This window comes from Trichosurus vulpecula, chromosome 7 (assembly GCF_011100635.1).
Source record: "Trichosurus vulpecula isolate mTriVul1 chromosome 7, mTriVul1.pri, whole genome shotgun sequence".
In the NCBI taxonomy this organism is placed as follows: Eukaryota; Metazoa; Chordata; class Mammalia; order Diprotodontia; family Phalangeridae; genus Trichosurus; species Trichosurus vulpecula.
The window spans coordinates 76,484,806-76,491,824 of record NC_050579.1 but is presented as its reverse complement, the minus strand read 5'-3'; the positions used below and the strand labels follow the sequence as shown (position 1 = coordinate 76,491,824).

General features: G+C 39.8%; 1 pseudogene; it reads left to right on the top strand.

Moving 5' to 3' along the window:
* The first annotated feature begins 6,044 nt into the window (after positions 1-6,044).
* On the top strand, positions 6,045-6,780 carry LOC118857557 (annotated as a pseudogene).
* Positions 6,781-7,019: the final 239 nt, after the last annotated feature.

The following is a 7,019-nucleotide window of genomic DNA, read 5'->3' as shown; positions in this document are numbered from 1 at the left end:
CTTAAAGGAATTCACAGCTTAGCCACAGACTCAATGGAATTCCAAGAAGAAATAAAGCAGTAGTTTTTAAAGAGTTAAAACTGATATAAATTAAATGAAAATGCAAGAAAAAAAGCATTATAAAAGAAATGAGAGCTACAGAGGAGAGACTTGGAAAGAGAATTAACAGTTTAGCAAAAGATGTACGAAACACTGCGAATTAACAAACTCTGAAACTTATAATGGACAAAACAGAAGTTACTGACTTCTGAAACAATAAAAAAACCAATTAAAACAAAATCAAACAGTTGGAAAAATAGAAAAAATGTGAAGCATCTCATGTCAAAAACAAAAGAAATGAACTACAGATCAAGGAGAGAAAATTTAAAGAATCATTGGACTTCTTGAAATACATTACCTTCCTCCCCCCGCCCCTTGCTCTCCCCCCACCAAAAAAACTAGGATATAGATTTTTTTTTTAATCATTTAAAAAAAACCCTGACCATACATATTAGAACAGGAGGGAAAAATAGAAATAAAATGAATCCACAAGTCATCTCCAGAAAGAAACCCCCAAATATATATAAATGTGCGTCATTTGCACAGATTATAATTAAACCCACGGGAGATGATGAGTTTTGCAAGAGACTAAAGAGAAAAAGAAAAGAGAACATAGGAGCTAGAAGCCCTGGGAAACACACAGAGTTGGGGCAGGGGAATGATTTAGATAACAAATTCACAAAGGAGCCAAGGAACAGTTAGACAGGTAGGAGGAGAACCAAGAGAGAGCAGTGTCACAAAATCCCAGAAAGGGGGAAGTATCTAGGAAAAGAAGGTGGTCAGTAATACGAAAAGTAGCAGAGAGGTCAGGAAACATAACTATTTTTTATGAGCAGCTTGGTTTTGACTCTATGGGAACATCGTGCTCCCTCCGGGAAATCTTATCTCCATGTTGATTGACTTTTTTTTTTTTTTTTTTTTTGATACTCGACACCTTCTGAGCTCTCTCAGTTGCCTCTCCGCTCTGATTGGAGGGCTGGAGGGTGGAGCAATAAACTCCTCCCAAAGCCTTCTTTTATAGAGCACTCAGAACTTTCAGAACTTTATGGGCAATTCTCCTTTTTCCATCAGCAGCTTTGCTTGGTTTTGACTTCATGGAACATCATACCCCCTGGTGGCTCTATCTTTCTCTCTCTCTCTCTCTCTCTCTCTCTCTCCCCTTCCTCTCCCTCTCCCTCCCCCTCCCCTATCCCCCCCCCCTTTTCACCCTCCTCCTTCCCCCTCCCCCTTCTCTCCTCCTATGTTGCTTTCCCCCTTTAGACTGTAAGTCTCTTGAGGTCAGAGACTGTCTTTCTTTTACCTTATTTGTATTCCTAGCACTTAGGACAGTGCCTGACACATAGTAGGCATTTTTTTTCTTTTTTTTAAAATTTATTTATTTAACATATTTCGTTTTCAGCATTGATTTTCACAAGAGTTTGAATTACATATTTTCTCCCCATTTCTACCCTCCCCCCAACTCCAAGATGGCGTATATTCTGGTTACCCTGTTCCCCATTCAGCCCTCCCTTCTGTCACCCCACTCCCCTCCCATCCTCTTTTCCCTTCCTTTCTTGTAGGGCAAGATAAATTTCTACGCCCCATTGCCTGTGTATCTTATTTTCTAGTTGCATGCAAAAACTTTTTTTTTTGTTTTTGAACATCTGTTTTTAAAACTTTAAGTTCCAAATTCTCTCCCCTCTTCCCTTGCCACCCACCCTCCCTATGAAGTCAAGCAATTCAACATAGGCCACATGTGTATCATTGTGTATAACCCTTCCATAATACTCATGTTGTGGAAGACTAACTATATTTTGCTCCTTCCCAACCCACCCCCCTTTATTGAATTTTCTCCCTTGACCCTGTCCCCTTTCCAAAGTGTTTGTTTTTGATTACCTCCACCCCCATCTGCCCTCCCCTCCATCATCCCTCCCCCCCTTTTTTTTTATCTTCTTCCCTCTTCTTTCCTGTGGGGTAAGATACCCAATTGAGTATGTATGGTATTCTCTCCTCAGGCCAAATTTGATGAGAGCAAGATTCACTCATTCCCCCCTCACCTGCCCTCTCCCCTCCTCCCACAGAACTGCTTCCTCTTGCCACCTTTATGTGAGATAATCCACCCCATTCTATCTCTCCCTATCTCCCTCTCTCAATATATTCCTCTCTCATCCCTTAATTTGATTTTATTTCTTTTAGATATCTTCCCTTCATCTTCAAGGGACTTACTAAAGTTGAACTGTTTTGTTTACGTTCCTACACAGAAAGATGATGTGTATGATTCATGAGACCTCAATATCATAGTAGCTGAAAGGAATATGCATATATATGTGTTTATGTATATATATATATATGTATATAAGTGAATGTGCATGTATGTATATATGTATGTGTATATGTATAGAGAGAGAGAGAGTGAGAGAGAGAGAGAGATAGTAGGCATTTAATAGATATTTATCGAATCGAATTGAAAAGAACATGAGGACTGAGGAAAAACTGTTAAATGCAACAGTTAAGAGGTAACAATATTATAAGTAATTCTTGGCAATAGGGAGGATCGTTCTCTAGCAACGTTGCAAATTGGGATAGGAAGTAGCACTTGATCTGAGTCTTAAGGGAAGTCAGAAATTCTGTGAGGCAAATGTTGAGGAGAGGGCAGGGTGCATTTGCCGACCATGCAAAGATGCAGAGATAAGAGATAGCCTGTCACATGGGGTAAGCAGCAAGCGGACAAGCCATGAATGAAGCCGTGAATGTGTAAAAGAGTCATCTGCCAGAAGCCGGAAAAGGAAGGCTACATGCAAACTGTGAAGGGCTAAAATGCCAAACAAAGGAGTGAATATATTATCCTCTAGCAGAAGGGAGCTAATGGAACTTTTTTGAGCTGGGTGATGTCCTGCCTTTGAGGAACAGTCAATTTCCTTTACTAATGAGAGACAGATTGGGGAGAAAAGAGGAGGTAAGGAATGAGGGCAGTAGTTGAGACATTTCCAACCCTCCAGGCAAGAGGGGATGGAACCCTGAAATAAGGCAGTGATTGTGTGAGAAGAGAGAAGGGGGTAGAGGTGACTGATGTGGAGGTAAAATTGACAAGACTTGACATCTTACTGGATATGAGGAGCGAATTAGAGTAAGGAGCTGAGTGAGGGTGACTCTCAGGTTGCAAGCCTGAGTGACCAGAAAGATGGTGGTTCTCTCAACAGAAAGAGGGAAGTTAGGAAGAAGTGAAGGTTGGAGGAGGTTAAGGGGTGGGCAAAGATAATGAGTTCTGTTTTGGACATATTGAGTGTGAGATGGTACATTGAGGTGGAAATGTGAAATAAGCAGTTAGTGATAAGGGACTATAGTTCAAGATTAGGGAGATTAGGGAAAATATTTTCATTGCACCGTTGTTTCAGTTATGTCCTACTCTTCCTGACCCCATTTGAGGTTTTCTTGGCAGAAATACTAGAGTGGTTTGACATTTTCTTTTCCAGCTCATTTTACAGATGAGGAAACTGAGGCAAATGGGGTTATGTGACTTGCCCAGCGTCACATAGCTAGTGAGTGTCTGAGGCCAGATTTGAACTCAGGGAAAGGAATCTTTCTGACTCCAGGCGTAGTACTCTATCCACTGTACCACCTAGCTGTCCCTAGGGAGATTACATATGTATATCTATCTATCTCTCTATCTATCTATCTCTCTATCTATCTATCTATCTATCTATCTATCTGTCTGTCTATAGATAGATATAGATATACAGAGATAAAGATATCTCTATATATGCATATGGGGGGTAGAGAGAAAGAGAGAGAAAGCCAGGATTCAAATGCTTAGAGAAGATAATTGAACATCTTTGTATTGGATAGTATGCCTGATTTAACAGAGCTGAAAATGGAATTAGCTTTCTAACTTCCATGTTGACTTCTACTGAGCTTGTAACCCACTAAAAATCTCAGATCATCTTTTCAGATGAACTACAGCTGTCTAGCCATGCATCCCTCCATTTTGTACTTATAAAGTTGATTTTTTTAACCTAAGCTTAAGACTTTACAGTTACCCGTATTCAATTTCTCTTTATTAGATCAAGTCCACTTTTAATAGATATTCTAATCTATCAAAATCTATTTGAATCTTGACTTTACATCCTTTCTAGCAATGTATCATCCACAAATTTTATAAGCATGTCATTGAGCTTTATGCAAATCATTGGTGAAAAATATTATATAACACTAGTCCAATCACAAATCCTTGGTCTGCTCCACAGGAGAACTCATTCCAACTGGACATTGAAAGCTTATTGATTAATCTTTGGGTTTAGCTGGTTAACCAGTCCCCAATTCCATCTAATTGTACCACTATCTAACCTATATCTCTCTATCTTCCCCAAAAGGATAGCACAAGAAATTTTGTTAAATGCTTTGCTGAAATATGGGAGAACTCTAGCTACGGGATTGCCCTGATCCACTGGCATATTCTGTCAAAGAGGGAAATGAGGTTAGCCTGGCACGATCTGTTCTTAACGAAGCCGTATGAGCTCTTTATGATCCCCACTTCCTTTCCCATGTGCTCACTAGCCCAATTTCCCAGAATAATGGGTTCCCCCTTCCTTGACTTCATGATTCTATGAAATCTGAACAGAAGCTTCTAAGTATGCCCTTTTCACTTTCTCCTTTATTAAACATCCTAAAAGTATTTGGTTTTAGTTCTAAATTAAGTCCAAATTCTATCTAATCTTACTTTCAAAGTCCTTTTTTGTTCGGGCAGTTACAGATACCCAGGTTCCTGTTTCTGAGGGAATTAAAAAGGTCGCTATGGAATAAGTAAAATTTTTAGATTATGGATTGGAAAAGAAAAGTTTTTTAATCTCCTCCATGTACAACAACCAAATCATCATCAAATCAATTATATTTGGAAACTTTATTATGATTTTAAAAACCATAATTCCAGAAGTCACAAAAAAGCATCCAATGTGCCTGGCTAACTGAGCACTTATTTTAAGAGTTGTTCAATCATTTTGCAGTCGTGGCTGACCCTTCATGACCACTTTTGGGGTTTCCTTGGCAATGATACTGGACTGGTTTGCCATTTCCTTCTCCAGATCATTTTACAGTTGAGGAAACTAAGGCCAATAGGATTAAGTGACTTACCCAGGCTCATACAGTTAATAAGTGTCTGAGGCCAGATTTGAACTCATGAAGAGGAATCTTCCTGACTTCAGGCGTGGCACTCTATCCCCTGTACCACCTAGCTGCCCTATTTTAAGAGTAGTTATATCCTAATTAAGCACTTTGAATGACTGAGTACCATCTTAAAGTTCAAGGAGGCTATGAACCAGTCTTTGGAGGTTACATTTTCTTTATTAATTTTATCTTCATGTTATTCCCCTTTTCAGAACTCATCAACCTTTTCATTTATCCTTTACCTTGTCCTCTGACTCAGTTTGCTTTTATTAAGCTCAGGAACTTGATTAAGGAAAATGAGATTCAATTTAGCAAGCATTTATTAAGAACCTACTATGTTCTAGGTTCTGGACACTGTTAAGTTCTGGAAAAAAAAATCTACAAAACCATAGAGAGATTTAAAAAAAATTTAAAGTCTATAAAAATATTTTTAGATAGGGTTTATTGATACCATTTGTCTTTATTATCACAGTCTTTTCTATTTCTACTCCAGATTAAACCTTTCTTATTAGATAGACAGGAAAATTTGTAATAGAGACATTGGCCAATAAACCCAATTGTTGTGAGCATTCATAGCACGCTCTGCTGATCCAATCCCTCTATGGACTTCAGAGTATGCACAGGTATTGTTTCCAGTTTACTTATCATATAACTGAGAATGCATATAACAGGAATTAACCAGCCATAGCATTTCCTTTTCTTCCCTGGCTGTGTTGTAGTGAAGAGGCTACTCTGTAAGTCTCTGGATGGAGAGAGAGAGGCTTCAGGCCTTAATTTCTCCTTTTGGGATCCACATATAGTTGTGAACATGGGCCTCTGTTCTCTACCTCTTTGTGAGGAAAAAGACGATTGGACTGGGCTTGACCATGTGCGCTATTTCCTGGAAAGCTCACTGTTTGCCCTGCAGAGGGGCCCAGGCCTGGTTGGGACTAGAGCCAGGGCTTACTGGTTCCATTCTCTTTGTCCACAATGTGGATCCCCTGACAAATGCCCATTTCATTCTCATTTCAAAGGAGGTCAGCAAACTGTATAAGATCCAATTTCAAAATGTAAAATCCCAGTGTCTAGATGCCTCCAACAGCTCGACAGGGCACCTTCTATTCAAATTTCACCTGTATATGGACTCCTCCTGTGCCCTGGGGGAAACTGGAACACCTAATATGGGGAGCAAGACCAGGCAGTATACCTTCAATGTTTCTTAGGGGGCTGCTCTATCTTCAATGGACTGCTTGAACAACTCAAAGAAAACAAGGAGTATTTGGAATTCTGGAAAGAGAGAAGTAAAATGCTACTGTCTTGGAGGAACTAATTATTTTTGGAATTCAGCTTTGGGAATAAACCCCAGCTTCATGAGTGTCCCACAATGATTATAAGCTAAAGATTTACAAGCTGAAGCCAGAGACCATGATTAAGTGGGGAAATAACATCTTGAGCCATCAAATTCTAGCAGGAGAACCAGGAAGCTATAGATGGCTTCTTCTCCCGGATCAGAGAGCTCTGTGTGGTCCATCATCTCTGAGTCTAGAAGAGCCTGTAGTCCTGGGAGGAGACACACAATGCAGCATGGAGAAAAAAAGGGTCTGGGGAGAGAATGTGTATTAGTCTCTCTGGTCTGGGATGGTGTCCCATATTATGACCCCCTTGTAGATCTCACCCTTCCAGTGACCCCAGAGATGACTTCTGCATCCTTGGAGGGAGCTGATGGACAGAAGATCCAGATTTTATGCACCATTCTTTCCTCTAGATCTGGACAGGGCCCTTAGGAGTTAAACTAGGAAAAGCAGAATAAAATTGACAGTTCTGGTTTCTTCTGATTCTCATCTACCAGTGTCCCATTTCTA